The sequence below is a fragment of the Bos mutus genome, chromosome 1 (genome assembly GCF_027580195.1).
Source record: "Bos mutus isolate GX-2022 chromosome 1, NWIPB_WYAK_1.1, whole genome shotgun sequence".
Lineage (NCBI taxonomy): Eukaryota > Metazoa > Chordata > Mammalia > Artiodactyla > Bovidae > Bos > Bos mutus.
In genome coordinates, this window is record NC_091617.1 from 58202826 (window position 1) to 58225767 (window position 22942).

At 39.0% G+C, this 22942-nt stretch overlaps 1 protein-coding gene across 27 annotated transcripts in view; it reads right to left on the reverse strand.

Moving 5' to 3' along the window:
* ZBTB20 (zinc finger and BTB domain containing 20) overlaps positions 1–22942 on the reverse strand; it is an 865400-nt gene that overhangs the window by 137101 nt on the left and 705357 nt on the right. For 2 of the 27 annotated variants that reach the window (XM_070369772.1, XM_070369745.1), the window contains exon 1: positions 17553–17863. The exons of the other annotated variants lie outside the window; for them this stretch is intronic. The gene's annotated coding sequence lies outside the window, so the exon portion shown is untranslated. Of the gene's footprint in view, positions 1–17552; positions 17864–22942 lie in introns of those variants that run through there. 27 annotated transcript variants of the gene reach the window in all.

Here is a 22942-nt window from a genome sequence, read left to right on the forward strand (position 1 = left end):
GTCTCTGAGTCGTGTTTTCAGCTTTCCTCTGTGCCACAGGTGTGTTGTCACTAGACAGGAGATCAGCTGATTTGAAACTTGCAAACTTCAGCCTACCTGGTTCAGGCAAATCAAGGTTATTCTAATCACTTGTAATTTAAACTTATAGAGACCACACCGTCTGCCACTTCTCCATCAGATTCCTTCTGCCCGCCTTCCTTTCATGAGGGAGGGAGAGCAGAGGTGTGGAAGAGAGCACACCAGGAGAGGAGGCAGGAAGGGTAGAGAGGGCTCGCTTTCCTAGGTTTCTGCTGTGAGTGGGGCTTTGTGTCAGGTAAGCCTCTCTCTGGGTTGGCTCCAGCAACCCAGGAGACACTGTTAGTGTTAGGAAGTGTTTTACAGGTTCAGGGAGGCTAAGTAGCCTCATGGAGGCTACTTAAGGTGGCCAGTCAGGTTCCTTCTCCCAGCTCCTAGCTCCTCTGGCATATTTCCTCCTCCTCCTGGTAATGGGTCTTCCCAGGTGGCACTAGTTGTAAGGAATCTGCCTGCCAATGCAGGAGACAGAAGAGACACGTGTTGGATTCTGGGGTCGGCAAGATCCCCTGGAGGAAAGCATGGCAACCCACTCCAGTATTCTTGCCTGGAGAATCCCATGGACAGAGGAACCTGGTGGGCTACAGTCCATGGCTCACAAAGAGTCGGACCCGACTGAAGGGACTTAGCATGCCCATGCACCTGATGATGGGAGCTTAGAAACCGGTTTACAAACCAGTCATCTAGAATATATCTTTTGGGAATATTGAGGATGCCCTGAACCATCAAGGGTATATCTGGCTGGGAGTCAGGAGCTTTGAATTCTTCTGGTTAAGACCTAGTCCTACCAACCTTCACTAAAGACACATGCAGACACTTGTATGGGATCTGGTCATGACCTCACATCCCTGCCATTCACACTCATCAAGGGGGTGGCAGGGGTGTGAAAGCACCAAATTCAACAGAATCATTCTCATTAGATGTTGTATGTAGATTAAAGAGAGGAATTCCCTCCTCCTAATGCCTGTTTGGGTAAGAAGGAAGGAAAGATTGATAGGAGCTGAAAGCAGACGGGGTCATGAGAAAGATGTGGAATACACAGCAGCAGCCACGGTAGGAACTTGAGAGAGCCTGAAGGCAAGGCTAGAGCTGGGACATAAAATTGTTTCAGCTTACATGGATGTGTTTGATCACACAATGGATAGAAACTCCTAGTCTATGCTAGATGTCCTGTTTAAAATCTCCATTGAATCGTTGAAGTCTATTTTAACTATTCAATAACAGGCAAATACTTCATTACCACAGCTATTTCTCCCAAGTATCAATCTCTAGCAAAAATAATATTTGGCTGAGACCACTACAACATTTCTGATGACAACAAAAGACCATCTGGATGATAACCAGCTTGAGGTGTTTGCAGGAAAGAAGGAGAGATGCGTTCTTCTGAAACATAATGTACAGATAGAAATCTTCAGAGTTGAATGCAAGAATTAGCTTCTGAGAAATTGAGAAAGAGGTTCATTTTCAGTAGAAGAGGATATGTGACTGATATCTTCACTTGGCATGCTAGGAAAAGATAAGTTCCAGGCAGGATTGGCTATGTAATCTGTGGGGCACAAGGTAACATGAAAATGCAGGATCCCTTATTAAAAATCATTAAGAATTTCAAGACAACAACAGCAGCGCATTAAACCACACTGAGGGCCCTTCTGAGTGCAGGGCTCAGTGTGACAGCGCAGGTTGTACAGACAGGAAGGTGGTCTTAATTCTAGCTGTATTGTTTTCACCAAGGCATTCTAGCCCCATTGTCACCAAGGCCTAAATTAAGAAAGATGCACCGCCACTCTCAAAACTCTCAGTTCACCCTGTCTTCTTAGGGTACGGATGCAACTGAATTCTGCAGGGAGGATCAGAATGGTCTGCCAACATGTTTGATAGATTGCAGTTGTGCTGGCTTCTGCTCCATTTGTTACAGCCTCTAATCCCCACTTCTGTTACAATCTAAAGATGCCCAGGATATCAATGACTGGGGAATTGAAACATAAAAACACAAATTTCCCTGGAAAAATGAAAAACAAGCAAAAATAATGAAAAAGAAGTTGAGTTTCCTGGATATAAGTCCTACCCCTGATTTCTTTCTGGCCTTACCTTGAGCAGGTCTTGGGCATGTGCATACGGGCTCAGAAAACAGGTGAATTACCACAATAAGTCTTTTCAGTTTGGAAAAAACAGAGGAAACAGGAGAACTTGGTCTTAGCCCAGTAGAAACTTGCTGGGTTCACTAACTGTGTACTTGCTCTCTCTTTCTGTCTGTCTGTCTCATTATGCTAAGTTGGAGCCATGACTTCACTCTCCGTGGAAGCTAAGTTTCTCTTTCCTGGATGCTTGGAATGGGCCAGAGAAAAGCTATTAGAGGGTAATGGTCATGTCTAAAAAATCACATTTATTTATCTTCACCTGCCCTCCTCACGTCATTATCATTCCACTGAGGTCTGTATATAGAAAGCAGAGATTAAATAGCCAAGATGAACATCAAAAGAATAACAGCAGTACCGAATAGATGAATGTGGCCTCTTTCCCAATGGTCTTAGGGGCTTTATATATACTGAGCCTGATTCTTGCAGGGGCAGACCAAGAGCCTGGGCAGATGCCTGGGATATTTGTGTGGGCTGACGCTGACCCTCTCCTAACTATGTATCCCTGTTCCATTTTCTAAAAAACGTGTCTAATATAGAGAACTAGTTCATGTCTACAGCCAGAATTATACTTTGATACTAGACCTTGATTTAGGACTTTTCTTAAAAAAGGTATCTTTTGTTTTGCTTAACAGGTTTGTACTGCCTTGAGTAAGGCCACTAGGGTCCATAAGTAGATGGAAATGTATTTGACTCTGTCTAGTTACACTTAGTTTTCAAAATGTCTTCCATTCCAGGGAGATGATATAGGTTTGGTCATCATTTTCAAGTGTTTTAACAATTGGTAGGGCTTCCCTCGTGACTCAGTCGGTAAAGAATCTGCCTGGAATGCAGGAGACCTGGGTTTGACCTCTGATTCGGGAAGATCCCCTGGAGAAGGGAATGGCGATCTGCTCCTGTATTCTTGCCTGAAGAATTCCATGGACAGAAGAGCGTGGAGGGCTATAGTCCATGGGGTCGTAAGGAATCGGACAAAACGGAGCCACTAACACTTTTAACAACTGGTAATTAGCAGAAGAGATCTTAAAAAATATAGTAATTGACCTTCACCACAGATGCATATATAAACTCCTGATTCATTTACTCTGAAATCATTCTCCCCTGCTGGAAATAGATAGCTATAATATATACATTTATATATGTGTGCACAATCAGCCTTAGCAATACCGCTGTGAAGGAGATGAGGATAGATGGTTTTCTATTTATTTGACAAATACACTATTACATAGACAGGTTAAGTGATTTGTCCTATAAGGAAAGGTGGAGATGAAAAAAAAAAAAAAAAACAACAAAGCCTGTCACATCTGTCCTCAGGTTATACCACTCTAGAATTGTGTAGCCATTATTGCTTTTGAGCAACTTGATCTAAATGTTTGGCAAGGCAACTTTCCTGAAAAAAGATCTTACACTTCTTTCTTTTCCATTGGTACTTTCTTTCTCCCTCTTTCTTCCTCCCTCTGAGATCATTATAAACTATTGGTAAATGTGGCTGCTCTAAGTTTATGCTTGCTCTTCCTGAGTTCAGATGTATTTTAGCTCTTCAGACAGCATAAGAAAAAAAATCATCTCTGAAAGGTAATAATGATAAATAATGCTGAAACAATGGGTTTGAGTTAATGTCATGGCAACAGTTGATATGGGTACAAGTGAGGTCTTGGACTCACCATTCACAAGAGCTAGTCTACTGGTTCTGAGTTGACTTAAGAAGAAGCACAGGCTTCTCTGAGGCAGAACACACTTGTCAATTCTCTGCTGTCCTCCTGGGACTTCAGACATGGGCCAAACCTTTCTGCTGCACCTTTCTCTGAAGTGCTGCAACTTGGAGCTGTCTCTGTTCTACACTAGGGCTACATCCTCTAAGTTCTTGACCTCAGATAGCCCTTCTCTATTTTGGTACATATTTGCATGATGCTCACGGTGCTATATTTGATTTAAAATATTGGCATGACTGTTATTTGGCCAAGGAAAGACTGTTTTGCTATCACTTTAAATCTTTATTATCTATTTTGCTAATTGTTTATGTGAATAAAAAATATCCTCAACTTCTTGCCTCTTTTCATGGTTCTGGTTAATGTTTCACAATGTTATCTCACAAAATACTTGGGAAATACAATTTGGTTTTAATAAGTCCTAAACAAAACACAATTGTGAAAGAAAACTGATAGAGAACGATATAAAATAAAATTTGAAGGTAAGTGGGATGTTACTTAGTTCTGAAATATCCATCACTCTTAGTCCTTTATAATAGAATGCAATATTGCCAAGAAACTTGTTACCCATACTAATTGTTTTTTTAATGAAGGGACAAAGTGATGTTTCTTTTCTGATGATAAGAACTGCAAGCCCAGCAGTATAACGGCACCCGAGTGGCGTCTGAGATGTGAAACTGGCTTCAGTGATTTCTCTTAATGGAGACTGCTCAGTCAAGACCTTCAAGCAAGCTGCTGCTGTTTAGGACCCAGACTCCACAAGGAACGTCCCGGTTCCCTACAGAACCTGGGCTGGCTGTCATCCCATCCTGTATCCAGTCTGCAGTCGCTACTCAGTCATGTAGAGCGTGCGTCTGGGGACCATACACAGTGGAATAGGAAAGGCTACAGAGCTCTGTCGTACCAGCACGTTTATTGTAAGGAACTAGTTATGCTGCAACTGCTTTGCTCTTTTATATTCTAGGCAACACACTGGTGAATATAAGTCATAATGAACATATTCAACATTTTTTTCCATCAGTTCAATACATTATTCATAAATATTAGAGATGGAAAAGACCTTGTTGATTATCAAGTCCAAACTTTCTTTCTGCACTGCCCTTTCCCCTCAACTGTTGTTGTTAGCTCAACAAAACAAGACAACGACAAATCACATGAAGAGAGGAACAAATTCACAAGTTTAACAAGTAAAAAGGAAAGCTCCACTGAAGTCCGTATTGAGGGTGGGGAAGTCCAAGACCTTCCCTTCCTGCTGGTGGAGCTCTGAAGACTAAGAGTATGGTAGCCCTTTGCTGTGAAGATGAGTCAAGGGAGAAAAATGCTAATTTCTTCTCTTGAGAATCACAATTCAAGGTAAAGCCCAAGAGGCAATCCCACGTCCTTGGCCAAGTGCTTTCTATCTGTCTCTACGACCTGGTGTGGATTCAGGCATTCTTCTCTCCTGTTGGAATTTGAGATACTGACAATAATGATAAAATGAAAATGTATAAATGAATAGAGAGTTAAAACTACTAGAGAATGCTCCCTGGGATTATCTGTACTATCAAGATAGGAAAACTTTGCAGATGCTACTGTCTCTCTAGAGGAATAAATGCTTGCATTTTAATATTCTCAGCAGCTGGTTCCTGTTGAATGCCATCAGGATGATTCAGCCACCCACCAGGAACACCAGTAACAGCAAGTGCACACAGAGAAATCTGCAAAACTTTTCTTCTCTTGATGCCAACACTATTACTCTGGGAAAGTCAGAACCCTTTATTGAATTACCAGTTCTACTAAATGTGACCTTGTTCCCCTCACAAATACCAACTTGCTCTCAAATAAATGGAACTTCTGGCTGATAAAGATGCAGCATTCTTCCTGATTTGAATACACCCCGCCATCAGGAGCTCCTTGACTATGGTCATGTGACCTGCCCCTTTAAATTTTCTCACTATTCACTGTAACCCCAAAGAACCAGTCAGGTCCGCACACATTCCAAGTCCACCTTGTAGGCCATCCTGCCTACAGCTGACCCTACACATGTAATGCTATATCCCTAGCCCCACATGCCCCAAGTTATTTTTCATTTCCCCGTTTTTAGAAGTCTCTCATTTCCACAGAATGGAGTTGTACGCCCAGAAAACAGAAATGTGAAGATGAACTGCATTGACCCTAGATTTCACTGATACAGAATTATCAGACCATATTCAACTTAAGACAAAAAATTCTATACTTGCCCCCTTCTTCAAACATACCAAATTAGACACTAAAAGAGAAAAATGCCAAAGATGACAGCTAGCTATCAAAAATGTCTCACTGTATCATTTTCTGGTCCCCAAAGTAAAATCTAAAGACATTCACCACAGATTCAGGTGCTCTCAACAGCCATGAAAATATATGGCTGGAGAGGGAATCTATAAATGTAATGAATACACAATTGGCTTATAACAGATGCAACTAAAATTAAATTCGATATCTTGACCCGCTCTCCAAAGTGAAAGTTTCTAGTTCAGGCTGCAGACAGAGGTATAACCAGCTCATTAATCACATGAACCAGAACTATAAGCTGACACTTCTGGAGATGCTTCAAAGAGCAGTCCTGCACGGCTGGGGGGTCTGTGGGGAACCTGAAAGGGAAGGCAGAGCTGACAGTTTAGAGTGAGCAATACTGCTGTCTTTTATGGTATCCACAGGTCAGCCAGGGTGACTATTCTAGACTTCCAGGGAAAAAACGGAAAGGTTTTGTAAGGAAGTAATGGGACCTATGGACTTGTATAAAAAGATTTGATACATTTTTATTCAGTTCCTATTATGTAAAAGTAATTGTGATTGTTGCTTGAAGGGAAAGGGAATCTTAACAATAGTAGTAGTAACAACGACAATGATATTGAGTGATGACTACTCTCTAGTCATGGTGCTGAGCCTTCTATATACTTCATTTCAGGAATTCTTACAATTTCCCAACAAGGTAGTCAGTAGTGTTCATTTTCCTCCTTTACAGATGTGGAAACTGAGGCCCAGTGAAATTAAGGGCATTACCCCAAATTACATAGACCTGTTGCTTACATTATAAATAAACACACAAATGGCTAATCTATAAGACAAGACAAAAGCCATTAAAGGACAGAGTATTGTAGAAATAAAGAAGGCAGAATTGCTTCTGCTTGGGACCACCAGGGGAAAAGGAACAGGGGTGTGGGAATGTAGTGTGTGCTTAGGAGACAAGGAGTAGCCTAGTTAACACAGCACTTTCTGATTAGAAGTCATATTTTGATAAGATGGTAAGATACATTGATCTGTACAGGAAGATTTCTAAAAAGAAGGACTTCTTTCTAAAATATTTTCTGACTACAATTTCTCAAAATTTTTTTCTTTCTTTCTTTTTCTTTTTTTTTCCATTGGTGGGAATAGGTGGAAGAAGAGAAACGAGATACAAGCTTACCTTGGAGGGGATAGGAGGATCATGTAGGGGGAGCAATGTTAGGAGCAGAGGGTATCCAGGGAGTCCCAGGGTGGGTGCAATTTCTTTCATTTCCCAGAATGCTGTATCCTTATCACACATATTTGACCCTTGCCCAATATATAGTAGGGTTATTGGTATCAAAATAGGAACCCTAAAGTCTTGGTTACTCTGCTTTCTTTTTCAATTACTTCTGGAATTTATTTTTTTAGAAATTTGTTTTAGGGGGTCAGGCTTATGATATAGAGTAGTAGCTAGAAAACTTGAATTGTAGTACAATTTGCCTTCCTCATCTTGAGAAAGTTTGATCGTTTCTCTGTTTACATTTTCTTATTAGCATGGTATAAGCTCAAAGAGCATTTCTTCTTCTGTTGAGCAGCCTGCCCCTCTGGTGAAAATAAAATCTTGTGCTTTTCCAAAAATTTGCCATTCTTCTCTGTAGAACCACTGGTTTACAGAATCCAATGTATAGCACCACTAGTCAAGATGAATTCGTGGAGATTCAGTTTCTCTGCTTTTCAAGCTTTTATTTTAAACAGTGTTTTCCAAATGTAAGTTGTAATATATGAAATACATATTTTAAAAAATTCTGCATGGTCTTGCACCAGATATTCAGTATTCTTTTCTGGAGAGTTTGATAATCCACTCATCCTTATTGAGATATCTAAGGCTCCTTCAAGCTCTAAGATGCCATGATTATGATTCTATGATGCTGACACTTGCTTTGTCGACACTTAAAGCGGAGCTTTTCAACTTCAAACAATAGCATAAGTTGCTATAACAATTACACTTACATGAATCTTTAAGCAAATGTACATAACAGCTCTTTACAACTATTATCACACTGGACAGCCACAGCCAAAGCTTAGGAGGTTGTTAAAATTCTCTGCAAAAGCAAATTCTGATTCTAGAAGGAAAAAGTACTGTTTTTCTATCTACTTTTAAAATTAACTCTTTTTTTTTTTTTTTGGTATCTGTTAATTCCACAGCCAGCTATAAGCTTTAAGCATCTCCAATAACTTTCATCATTAGCTTCCACTCTGTCATGACTTCTGTATCTCACCCTCCTGACCCTGGCCATTGAGGTCACTCTTCCTGATGTAATCAAGCATGCTTCTTTGTCGTTACATTCGTCACAGTGCTCATTAGAATTATCATCATTCCTACTGCACCTTAGGTCGACGGAATTAAATGTGCTTATGTGATTTGTTGTCATTTTAATTTTTCAGCCAGGATTTCTTCATCCAGAAGGACAATTTCATTTTATCTGATCAATAAATAACTAGCCAGTCAAATGACTCTGGAAAGACCGGTAGAAAATCATTCTTTGGGGCAAAACCTTAAGTCTAGAGAGGTTTTTAGAAACCTGGAAAGTGGCATTTCACTGACCTGGAATCCATAGGTTCGAAATATACTGATGTCAAATTAGTCTTCCAATATAGTAAAGCAGTAAGGATAAAATATACATGATTCATATTTAGGTGTGTGTTGAATTTAATAAATTAGTTGGGAGTCAAGGTATTTTTGAAGAGAATTCAGTCTGTCCACAGTGACTAATTCACTGACTCTCAATAGCCTAAAATATTTTTTGCTGTAGCTTTAACCTCATTTTTTCCAAGATAAAGAATATACAAAGACTGTGAAGTGGCAATGCAGACCACTGTGACCTTCTATATATTCCTCAACTTTTGCTCTTTCTATGGTCAGGGTATGTACAAATAAATAAATCTACAATAGTTTAAATCTAGAAAATTTTTTTTGGCTAAACTCTGAAAACATAGCTTAAGTAGAGTTGAAAGTGTGGCATCTCATCATTTCTGTATATTATAAGGCTTACAAGTGCCACCTTATAAAAGATATATTTGTTTATTTTCATGTTCAATCAAAAGTGTAGAGTTTCAGGTCTAGGAATGGATTACAGATCGTTTTCTCCTGGTTATTTTTGGCTTTAAGTATATTGATCATTTTATCATTTTCTTGTTTTAAACTGCTTTAAACACAGCACAAATGTTATTCTCATCATGCCAGAAATGGGTTTGGAATTGATTTTGAGTTTCCATCAATTTTACTCTTTGCTCTCTGTGAGAAGTTTTTCACTTGGTTAAATTCAAAAGGATAGTTTTGTTCAAAAGATGTCAGAATACAGCATTTGGAGATCCTTAGCTGGACAAGAAAACTGACATTTTCTACTTTTCAAGAAAAAAAAAGTAATAAAATTTTGCATCTATTGCTATGGACTTTATTGAAATTAGGGGAGAATCATTCATATGAATGCAATTTCAAGGGCTTCCCCCCTCTTTCTCTTCATGTAAGTGTTTGACAAAAGCATGTATCTTCTGAGAAGCTGGCCTGATTGGTCCAGGTTGGCACTGTTTCAGTGTTTGGCCTACGGCGGCTGCTTAGGAATAATTTCGTCTCATCCTCTCTATTTTCCTGGACTGTATCGGACTCAGACACGTGGTATGCAAAGGAAATCCAAGTCCCTTAAAAATGCTATTTCTTTTGGTACTAAAGCCAAGCCCAGTTCTACTTTGGCCAAATGATCTTATCAAGATTTACAAGAGATATTCAGTAATATCTCCAATCTGGGAGAAGACATCCCACTAAGAAAGATCATTTACTACGTACAGAATACATATATCTTCTCATCCGCTACCAGGGAAGGACATGATCAAACTTATCCTATTGTTACCGAGAATAATATAACACCGATGCAAATTTTATGCCATTATTCATTTCAATTGATTTAAAAAGAAATAAACAAGTAGTTCTTTCCATATTAAAGCAGATATACTGAAGATCTATTTTCAGTTATTGCTGAAAATATTTTGGCTTCCATAAAGGAACCGTCCTAACACTGCTGCTTTGCCCTCCTCTGTGCTGTCACAATTCAGAATTTGTCACATTTCAGCCAGGTTCCCTAGACTAATTGGATGAAACAACTGCATTACAGTATCAAGATTCCTTTGCAGAATCAAATGAGAGGAGATCTGCACAGTTTATATAGCCTGGAAGATTTGTAACCAACACAGTCCAAATCCTATATGTTACAATACATCTTTCTACGTTTACAGTAATAATCACTTTTATAAAAACTGTTATGATTTAACTTCACACTTAAGAACATCAACAAACATAGGGAGAAATTTAGATATATAACCTTCATTTCCCACCCCATCCTTACTTCTCCCCTGTGCTGTTTCGTGTTTCGGAGCAAAATGCTTACTCTTTTTTGAAGAGTCACGAAATCTCTTCTCTAGCAATCTAAGCCCTTGATTTTCCGTGTGTAGCATGACACACCTTGAAACAGAAAGCCCCACACACCAGAGTGGGACGTTAATTTAAATACAGACTTAGGGGGAAGAGCTCCATCTACTGAATCAGTTAGATCACAGTTTGTACCCTATAGTTATCCCATTCACTCCTTTCAACCTCTTAAAGACTCTGAGGAGAACTGAAAAGTTACAGACCCCCCAAACAGCTTTGAGTCTGATGCCATTTTGAATAGTTTCCAGTTTCCCCGAGCCTCTTTCCTTCGCCCTTCCCAATCTCCAAAGCTTTCCATGTTTCAACATAAAAGAAAAATGGGATGCTCTGCTGTATAAATCATACCTGGGAAAAGGTAGAAAACCATTGGTAATAGAAAGAAAAGCCCCAGATAGCTGACGGGAAAGCAACAGAAAAAATTCACTCTACCTGACCCATTGGCAGCCCAGGTAAGAAGCAAAGAGAAGAGTAGCCTACTTATTCCTCTTGCCTTGCATCATCGCTGGGGAAGTCTGCAGCCACCCAGGATCAGCTCTTCTGGGCTCTCCCCAGTTGCACAGTGTTGTTGTGGCATTGGGAATTTGCTGTGGCTTCGTAAGATTATGGGGATATGCTTCAGCAAGCCAAAAAAGTCACAAACAAAATTCAGGAGAGAGAGGAAAAAAAAGTACAAAAACAGCTGATCTGACTGGGGAAGCGCCTGGCATTTTCCTACATATGCCACAATTTTCTTTGGTATTTCCTGGTTCTATGATCAGAAAAGTTATCATATCGTGTTTATTACTTTTGTTTTTTCAGGGTTGCTGGTGGCGAGGGGTGGCACAGTGACAGCAAACAGAGTGGGGAGCAGCAAAGTAAAGATTACTTCTACTTGTGTGAAAGCTTTCCAGGGTATCACGAGGTTACAAAGTTCCTTCTTCAGAATACTGAAGACGTATAGAAATCATATATAAGAAAAAATAGCCATAGTCTTACTGGATTGAGAGAGAAAAAAAGAAAAAACTTTTTAATATGGAACAAAGGAAATCGTATCTGAATAAACCTGAATGTTAATATAGCTGCATAAGATTCAAGGGTATGTAAGACATAAAAAGACTATAAGTTAAGCTAAATTATTAGAATAAAAAAAGACAGTAATAAGTATATACACATATTAAATCATCAGAGGGAGGCAACAGTTAGTTGGATTTTTAAATTACAGAAAAATACTAAAATGTAATAAATTAATAAAAGTTTGGATGAATGCTAATCCTCTTTTATGCAAAAATAGAATGAATATAAATGTAAAGTGAAGCTGTGAGTGTGTGTGTCTGTATGTGTATTTGCACAAAGTATTACTGACTGACATTGAAAGATGCTATGTTACATAGAAATGAAAACTTTGAATTATTTTAAATTGGGCATTCAAAGTATCAAATTAACCTGGCAGGTTTTTTTCTTTTTAAAAAATATTTTTAATTTTCAAGTTCTGTTTTAAATCATGGAAAGAAAAAAATAGAAAAGCACTGCATAGATGCACAATATGTATTTTGTAAAAAATTACATTTGCATTTCTTAGAATATTTAGTTCTCAAAAAACGGCTAATTGGCTTTTCTTCAAGCCTCTGCAAGACACAAGACAAGTTCAGTTCTGAGTCAAGAAAAACTATGAGAAATTTCACCTCAAAATGAAATTTATTTGGATAGTTATAAAGGCCTGAAAAATGAGATTATCTCCACCATAACTATAACAAACAGCTAATGAATAAATAAATTCTGACAAGAATCAATAAGAACTGCAAAGCCTGAGAGGGTCATCGCAGACTTGAAAAAGGTAAGCAAGTGAGGAAACATCAAACAGAGTTAATGGAGATAAAGCATTCTGAAAAATGGCAAGTGTTAACAATCACCGACAGGAAAGAATATACTTCCACAGGGATGACAACAAGAAAATGAAACAAAACAACACAAAACAACTGGAAATATATATTTCCTGGAGCAAAGTATGACTACTGATTCAGCAAGAGGAGAACCTACTTCTTTGTCACTCCCTTTGGAAGCCTTGCTTAAAAAAAAAAAAAAAAAAGGTTGCACAAAAGATACATGTGTTCTTTTTCTGGTATTATTACAGGCCCACCTAGATTTAGATTTAGCTTTCGATTCCAGATGAGATCAGACATGTTCAGACTAGCACATCCTTGTTCTGTAAGCACAGAGCTGCTATCATCTCACTGGCAAATTCTCGGATCCCCAAATTTATGCACAATAGATGCTCTTAAAAATTTTCTACTTCAGTCAAATACCTCACTGAGTTCAATTTTTTATTATTTCACTCTGCTAGTATTAAGCCGAAAAGTTAAGGCAGGCGACTCCCATAAGAAAGGAAAGTTGAATAGTACTTACCCTAAGTATAATGTGCAAGCCTTAAAGGGGGAATCTACTTCTGCTCTAGGGTTTTTAGAAAGGAATCCAGGTCTAAACTCAGCTCTTGCCCTTTTCCCTTCTGGAAAACTGAGTAGACTCACAGAAGGTGGCTCTGAGAAAGATCTTACAAATCAACAGCCTTACCTGTGGCCATTCAGAAGACTGCACTTTGGTGTGTGTTTAAAACTATGAATAAAGTCAGATACAGCGCATGCTCAGCAGACAATTTAAAAATATTTATAACATTGTTGTTTCAAAAACAAATTTCCTCAAACAAAGCAAAACTCACATTTCTGATCCATGCCAAGTTTAACGTTCTGAGACAAAGCTGTTTTGGAGTTTTCCGCTGGGGAAAAAAAGGGCTTCTAAAATTTTTTGTTGAACGAAAAATAGTTCTCTCTTCCCTTTTGGGTACTCTTAAAGAGGTGGAATAAAATTTGCTCTAAGTTTCAACAAAATCCACCTCGGGCTAAGATAAGGCAGTAGAAATTGGAGATCTATAAAAAAAATAATTTTGGAAAGAGTAACAAGGAACTAAAAACTATGAGTTTAAAGAATTTAATGATCATCTGTACCTTCAAGGCAGTCGTGTTTATTACTATACAAAAAAAAAAATCTTGATACAAACAGGATATATTATGTATACATAACTTATGCATTGATAAGAATAATGCACAGACAACTCTTGCATATCTAGAGAAGTTATGTTTTACTTTTGCTAACTAAAATCCGAACTCCTGAAAACTGAAAAAGAAATATATCAAAAATACAGGAGAAACCCAGGAATAATGTCAGTATATTTCCTCTGTTTTTCATAGCAGGCATGGAGAAGAAGGCAATCACATATCTATTAAATTTTGAGTTACACGAATAAAAATTGGATCAAATACGGGTTTTAAAGTCCTAATTACTGCAGCAGGAATGCCTGTTCCCCCTGGCTGGGAATTTTTCCTCTTTCTCCTCCTGAGTGTCCCTAAGTATTCCATTTTATCATCTATCACCAAACCCTGCATGGCCCACAGATCTCCTAGACCTTATTTAAATTTCTCACGTAAGTCTCTGAATGACTTTCAGCCCCTGCTCTACTTTCCAGGGGTGCTCATCTGGCCTCAGAAAAGCTCCACAGACACATCGTTCAGTATTTCTGACACTTTCAAGCTCAGCAGAGGGTGCCAAAAAAAAAAAAAAAAAAAAAAACCCAAAAAACGATATTAAAAAAAAGTTTATTAAAGTGAAACTAGGAGTGCAGATTTGAAGAAGTTGCCTCTACTTTAATTTCCCTCTCAACTCAGCACAGGTGTTTCCTAACTTATACTATTGTGCATGCTGATGAGGGGGAGGGTGAAAAGAAGGTGAGAGAGTGGGCTAAACACCGACCAGGACCAGCAAGCATTTCGGATCTCTAGCCTCATATGTTAATGGACGTGTCTAAAAATGGACCCCCCAAAACGCCTAGAAGGAGGTTTCTTTTTGGCAAATGATTAAACCAGTATACTGAAATAATTAAAGCTTTGTCCTTAAAGAAAGCATCAGATCAACAGAACAGAAACAAAGATAAAAACTGCACACACATATGCATGTGCACACACACTCTCTCACACACAGATACACACAACTAGCGGGTGAAGGGAGAGGGAAATTAAATAAAAGAAAACAAACAGAGTCCTAACAGGCCATTCTCCGAAAAGGAATCTAAATAAAAAGTCATATGATATCTGATAGTGCAGGACACGTCGCCAAGAACTGGAGCGGATTGCCTACAGGAAGAAAGAGCCAGTGTATTCCAGCTCAAAGAGCTTTTCTTTCCTCCTCCTCTATTTTTTTTCCCTTTTCTCCTTGACTGTGAATGTGTTACTCTCAGGTCAGATGCACGAAGAATCGCAGAATGACAGCTATCACCTTTCCCTACTCCTGGCGGCACGACTGGCTGATAGGAGCTGCCTGAGTTGGGATCGAGAGGGGCTGGTGCAGCTTTCATATGAGCCTCTTCAGGAGCCCCTCTGTCTCTTCCATAAACCCCTTTGGTCACATCAAAAACAGACACCCCCTAAAAAGTACAAGCAGAAAACAAAAATGCAAACACAACGCCCATGGCAACAAAAGAGTTCAAGACAGAAAAAAAAAATCAGAAACAAATCAAAAGGGAAAAAGAAGAGACAAAAAAAAGCTCTTGCTTTCAATATAAAACTTTTTCAAGACCGAGTTTCTTTTCTCTTATTTTAATGACTTTCTTTTTAAAGATCTTTTTCTCCTTAAGCACTCTTAAGAGCATTAAAAATCTCTACAGAAATACAGAAAAGTCTCAAGGCAAAACACTATAAGAAGTGAGTTACCCTAGAGAAATTTGGATTTGCCAAAAGTTCCCCTCATTCTAATGTCTTTTAGCGAGTTCAAGTGCAAACACTGGCCACCTAGCTCTTGTTTTTTTCTCTGATGGGTCATTACTGAGGCAACACATACACACTAAGGTTTTCCGAAAAGACTCCTTGTTATCAAGTTACTTCAAACATAAGGCGCTCACACCTCCCAGCCAGAAGGGTTTACTGACTAGACACCACTCTCTGCCCTGTTATGTATTACATCCCTGAGAAGTAGTTACATAAATGTATTCTAAAAATATGGAAAAATGTATATATCTATATTTTCCCTACAGTTTCCCACCCCAGGGACAAAAACAGATTATATTTTCAGTGGATGAAAAAAAATAAAAGGAAAGGAAAGAGTTTCTGAACCTTGAAACAACTGTTGTAGCTGGTTTCCACTTAGTTAAATAGTTATTTGTAGTTAGGTACTGCCTATAGTATATATTTAAGGATTTTTGTGGTGCTTGTGAATTTCCCCCTTGTTCAGTTTTGTGTCTATTAAGTATCCTAAAGAGATTTTCAAATAGCAATCAAAATATAAACACATTAGGAGGAAAACTTTTAGAAAGAAAACATTGAGTTTACAATTCAAGGATGTTAGTATAAAGATATAAATGTACAGCATATATAAAAGGTGGAATTGTTTACACATTTTGCACAGACAGTTCACATGATTTCTTTCTTCTTTTGTTGGAGCATTAATTTGAAAATGATAAGCACTCTGGAATGTTTGCTACAAACACAAATTTATGGTGAAAATACACATGCATAGGCAGAAAAATCAAATGGAGAACACGCAAAGCTACGTGGCCATCAGAATCATAGAAAAATCTCTGTCTAGACTATATTTCACTTGAACTAGTAGATCACGGATGGGCAGTAATCTCTCTGGGGTTTTTTTTGCCATTTACATCATTAAATAGAAACAAAAATATAATACAAATATCTGTTCCTTTAGTACCTTGTCTTAATAACTGACAAGCGACACAGCGGTACCTTTTAAACGGATGCAAAAACTTGTGAGACCGAATGAACTAATGTACCCCATTGGTATTTTGGGAACCCAAATCCCATAGTTAACTTTTTACTCAAGTGGCAAAAGTAGAAGATGTTCTTGCCACTAAACTGATTATTTTGTGGAGTCTTGTTCTCTGCCCCACAGGATTTTAGGGACCCAGAATTGGGTAAAAGAGATAGTAAGAGAGGATGTATCCTGAACAACTTTTATTGTGAGTAGAAAAAAATACCATGGAGTGAGCATAAGAAAAGTCGGATTTAGAAAGATTAAAAGAAGAGAAAAGAGCAACATATCCAACTTAATTAGTCTTTTTCCTTTTTATTTTTTATGTATATATATATTGGGGTGATGGGGAGAAAAGATAACTGGATTTCTTTGGGAATGTCTTTGTGTCTTTATAGAGTGAATGTTCTGTTCCTGTCTCTCTTTTTAGGCGAAAAACTAATAAAAATAGAAAAACATATATCAGACATTAAGCTCACTCCCCCCACCACCCCTTCCCTTTGTAAAGAACTCTTTGTTCTCTAGTGAAAATGCTGAAAAATCCCCGGGCAGCTACTCCCTGAAACAAGTGCAAAACACTTAGAGGCTTTTGGGCTGGCTGGGAGCCAGGAACCCTCCCGCTGTCTGGTTAGAAGAGGAAAAAAAGAAGAGAGAGGGAGAGGGAGAGAGGGGAAGAGAGATGGGGGGGGGGCAGAGAGAGAGAGAGAGACAGGAAGAGAGAGAGAGAGGAAGAGAGAGAGAGGAGAGAGAGGGGAGAGAGAGAGAGAGAGAAATTGGAGCTTCCTTTAATAGACATAGGAAGCAGCGTTTTTTTTTTCTTTTTCTTTTTTTCAAAACTGGCGGTCAAGCGTTAAGTAACTCCCGTCTAAATCCACCTGCTAGAAATGAACTTGGGTGACCCCCCAGGGGTGCACAAAGACAGGGAAGACAGTAACGTACTCCATACTCTTTCCCACCCCCCGTTGTACTGCTTCCATTCTTTCTGCTCCCATACACAAATGCCCACAGATCTCACACCACCCCCTTACCCCCCAACAACAAACACAGCGAAATACATGCTCCCTCAGTCTCCTAAAAAAAAAAAAAGGCTTTTCCATCTCCGTTGCGACACAGTGATAAGGGGTAGCGAACATCTCATACCTGGTGTGAATGCTAATCAGTCAGGAGTTCTCCTTTTCCCAAGACAGGGAACTGTTTCCTTCCAAATTTATTAGAACCTCCTCCACTGCCTCTTTGAAAAACCTTCTTTGTCACCCTCTCCCAAGTCCCGATACTTCTTTAAAAAAAAAATGGCTTCGGAGCTCCTTCTATTCTTGATATTGATTCTCTCTCTCTCCCCCCACCCCTCCTCCTCTCTCCTGTCTGTGTCTCTTCTGAGTGGTCTATTGATAAGTCCCTGGAGGCACTGGGTCAGCCTGCCCGTAGGAAACCAGACACAATGCACAAATCTCCGAGTGCCATTCTGCCATCAGCAAGCAGACCACGTTTAGGAGAGAGAGAGAGGAAAAAAAAAAAAAAAAACAGTAGAGCAAGAGACAGAGAGAGAGAGAGAGAGAGAGAGAGAGAGACCAACCGAGGGAGGGAGAGACCGAGAGAGAGGAGAGGGGGGGAGAGAGAGAGAAGGGGGGGGAGAGAGACAGAGGGAGAGAGAGAGAGAGACACGGAAGGAGAGAGAGAGTGTGTGAGAAAAAGACTGATTGGAACAGGAGGGAGGGAGAGAGAGAAAGGGAGAGGGAGAGAGCGCGCGAGAGGGAGAGCGACACTGCCAGTCAGGTTAATCATCCCTACTTTAATTAGCTGTTCGGCTTAGACATAAAACAATTGAATTTGAATGATCTGTCAGCAGGCTCGGCTGAACCAAAGGGGAAAAGCGAATATTACAAAAAGACTGTTGGTGTGTTCTGATAAGCAATACTGCTCGTACTGACAAATCCTCAAAGGGGGAACTATTAAAACTTACAACTAAACAAAAAGTGCAAATATAAATGGCACTAGATAGAGGTCTTTTTTCAAAAATGGAGTTTTCTCCCCTAGTTTTATCAACGGTAGATATTTATATGCAGGTGCCAACATATTAGGGTCTGTGTGTAATGTGTGAAAGTTTATTAACGATGGTCTAGGAGTGTAGCAGACAGATGCTGCAGAGAACAAGACAGGTACAGTCGGATGCCGAGTCTAGATCTTGGAGGGAGATGGATGCTGGAAGAAGAGGCACCGTGGCAAGAGATCAGCACAGACAAAGTCAGTGGGCAGACAGGCAGACAGATTTTAGGCACGGCACGATCTCTTCTAAAAAGGCAAAAGTTCTGATGCAATAATAGGTGCAAAACAATCCATCCATCCTCCTCTCCCGGGAGCACTCCAAGGTACAGTTAAAATAGATTAATCTTTGTGACAAACAGAGCTGGCAAGGCAGACTATGGCAGACACTGAAGGCGATTCGCAGACCCAAGAGTACCAGAGCCGGGAAAAGCCACAGAGATGAATCTCTCCAACGCCCTCATTTAGCAGATAAGTAAACTGAGGACTAGAGACTCAGGCTAATAAATCACAAGGGCAATGGCAGTGTCGACATCAGAACCCAGGGCTCAAGTGGCCCATCAGATTAGCCAACTTCTAGCTTTCTTTACAAATTCTGGCCCAACAGGTATCGAAATCACTGTTGTCTCCAGAATAACCAGATACTTCCATCTATATAGTTAGTGCCCAGACCTCTAATTTTTAAAAACATCTAAGTGGCTAACTGGAAAAAAAAAAATCTTTTTTTTTTTTTTTGGTTCATTTTGAATTCTAGGGATTTAAGTGCTTAATTCGTTCTCAGAGAAAAGCAGAAAACTATAACATTGTACAGGCCCGGTCTCAGCAAGTTATAGCTGGTGCCACACTCCAAGCTGGTGAAGACCAGTGGATCGATCTACAAAGACCTCTCCCAGAGTTTGCAATTCTCTTTGTGAATTTCATCTGCTATACATCACCAGGTAAAAAGATGTGGTTCTTTCATACAGCTCATTTTTAAAATATAGGCACACTGTGGGTGAAAGTGGTTGTCTTTCAGCTTACAGTATCATTTTCAGTCACGGATGAGATTTGTTACCTGGAAGATGTGCTATAGGCAACTCTTCCTATATATTTCAATTGAAACGAGTTACTCAATTAGAAAGGGGACACTGTATCATCTACCCACATAATTGATGGTATCTTTTTAGAACACACATGATCATATTCAGGAAGAATCTCCCTCTTACAGCAGATAATTGAAGGTAAAAATTTTTTTAAGGGGGAAGAGGTGCTTATGAAGAGAACAGTGCCATCAGATGTTACTGGAGAGATTAAATCTCTTGTCCTAAAACAAGAATGGTGGTGTACATAAAAGCAAAAACTCTCGGTCATGCTTCAGCAACGACATTGCTACTTAGGGCGAGAGAAGAAAACTGAAAGAAATGTCAGGCACCTAGAAGCCCAGTCGTAGGCAAGTAATCTGAGAGAGGTCATGGCCAGAGTAATTTAGTTTATTTGCCTGCCAACCTCTTTAACAATGGCTGCTGCGGCATGTCTAAAACACACTCTCCATCATCAGTTGATTCAGGGAAAAGAGGAATCAGTGATTTTGACACCGGCAGGGCCTCCTGCAGGTAGGTCTCAAAGCATCAGACAGGCAAGAACCCAGGGAAGACTGTGCAGTCCTTAGTGAATGCGTTCTGGGTGATCTGTGTGAAAGGGGAATGAGCTTTAGCCTCAAATGGACCATTATAACAGTGCAAAAGTCACAGCTGCTCTCAGAGGCTCAGTTTCCCTACCTGTATAAGGTGGTGATATCCACCCCATAAAGTTATTTTGAGGATGACATGAGTTAACACAGATAGAGCTCATGGTCATTAATTACATGGTAGTTTTTATTGAGGTAGGCAGACAATCAGGGTGTGAATAAACAAAACTACGTACTATAGATGTGCTGAGTGTGTTACGGTCAAAGCATGCAAGTTCAAGACACATAGTACATCAAGGATCTAATACACAGATTTCTATTCAAAAGAGTAAAGTTTAGGGCCCTAAATTCTGGAATGTAAAATTCAAGGATTCTCTGAGGGGTATATGATCTTCTTGTCTCCAGACTTTGGCATATTTCCTGGTTAACAATAATAATAATAATAACAATAATATTCAATATATCACTGAGCGCTTGATTTGTGATAAGCACTCTGTTATGTACTTATTTTCATCAAACTTTAGTGCCCTGTGAATTACCAATCCTCACTTCATAGAAAAGAAAATCGAGGCATAGAAGAGTTAGGTGACTTGCTCAAGAGCACACAGCTAGCAAGTGTGGAGTTGGAGATGAAACCCAGGCAATCTGACTTTAAAGCCTGCATCCTCAGCCATGATGCTGGGCTGGCACACGGAAGGTATTCAGTAAATATGTGTTGAATAAATGAACAGATGCATAAAATACCAGTGTATTGATTTCATTAGAAAATAAGTGAAAATCTATGCACAAGCTCTTGAGCAAACCTTGCGCTCGGATTGTGCAACTTGTCCCTCCTCTGCAGCTTGCTTCAGGTGGCAGCCCTTCCTCAGAAGCCAGGGTCACCCATGTCCCTGGATGGTGTTGAAAACAGATGAGGTGAACACTGCTGGCTATGACCACCCAGGGCATTTAAATATCTGACGGCATTTTCAGCACTTTGAGGGTAGTGTTAGCACACGGGTTATTAATTGGCTTAATTCCAGTTCGGATAATTACATCGTGTCTCTTTAATTTTTCCCTGACTATGCCATTCTTCACTTCCTGTCACAAATGTGCTCTTTAAAAAAGCATAGGAACACACACAAACATATAGTTATATTTAAGGTTTGTATAATCATCTAGGGTGTTCTTTTTCTAAATGATTAATACATAGTAGCCATGTAATGAATGAATGGGCAAAAGAATTAAAGTCGTTGCAAAATACAGATAACTAGTTGAAGCTGAGATTTTCATTTGGCACTGAAATAAACAGATTTTTAAACCATTTCCTTGGTGACAAGATTCCAATCATTTTTTTTTTATCATGGGCAGATATTTCAAGAACTGATGACCTGCTCATGATAAGCTGATTTCCTTATACTATGTAGTTTCCAGCATAAAAAATAGCAATGAAAACTAATATTTTAAAGTAGAAAGTAAGACTAGGACCTAAATGACACAGTATACTGAACTTATAGGTTTTAGAACAGTCGTTAATCCAGTTATTAGATCCTGACTTATTTAGCAACATTTTTTTTCCACCAAACATATTACTAGAATAATCTTCAAATTATAGAAGAAACAGAAAAGGCTTCCTCATTCAATAAGCTTCGAAAAGTTTGACAGTCATAAACAGACACCACCCATTTCCTTTACCCAAAGAATTCTTGGCCTTTGAAATACTGGTTGTGTCTACGTGATACCGAAGAAAATCTCCTACAGGCATCCATTTAATCATGTGCACAAATAGTTAAATGCTTCCACTGCAGAGAAAGGTTTTCTAGTCCTTTTCAGTGTACATTTGTATGAACAAATCACCAAATATAAGGAACACAGAAAGAGAATAAAGGGTTAATTTATTTACTATGCATGACAGTTTCTAGACCTTTGCTTCCTCAGCTTTTAGTTCACAATTCCATGCATACTCTGCACATAATAATAAATGCCATAATTCAATGTATGCCATAATTTGATTGACTTTCAAGCAACTTTTCTGGTTCAGCTCTCAAAGCTTTCCTTCCTATAAACTTCCTCCAAATTATTCTTTGTGGTCCTCTGTAAATCATCATTTGAAACTGGTGTTTGTGGGATGACTCTAATACTGTAGAGAGATCTGTATCAAACTAGCTATGTTTCCTTTTGAGAATCAGTGGTCAACTTCCATGTCCTTATCGGAGAACAAGACAAATTAAAAAAAAAAAGAATAAAATCCAAGCCCTTTCCCACCTCTTCGACTCCTGTAATAACGGACAGCTGTCATTCAGTGACTGTCGTCTACTTTGTTACTCATGCCTTGAGACTGAGATCTTCAGGATGAGGTCTTCACACTCTACTTGCCGTATTTAATGTATTGTCTGGTATCACAACTGGCCATGTTGGCAGATGATATCTCAGACAAGCTGGAGGCAACAATTGTTAACACTTGTAGTTCTTCATCTGCAATTGCAATTTATTTTCTATGTGCCTTAAGTTTCCAATATGTAACAGGGTTATACTTTTTGGTGTAAGCCTAGTGATTGGATGCTTAGACTAAAGTAGTATTATTGGATGGGATATTTAAGAATTAGTAAGGGAGAAACACTTGTAGTACTAGAGATTTTTATAGAGTAAGCACTATTTTTTTTTCAGTAAGAAGTCCTTGGATAACACGTTCTACATTTAGGTGAGTTTTTAAATTCAAAAGAAAACTGGACAATATTTATACTCAATATTAGAGATAGTAAACAAACTCTTGGTTTTAAATTTAAAATGTCATCTAGAAACAGCCTGATTGATTTTATAAAAGCATAGGATCTTAGACCTAGGT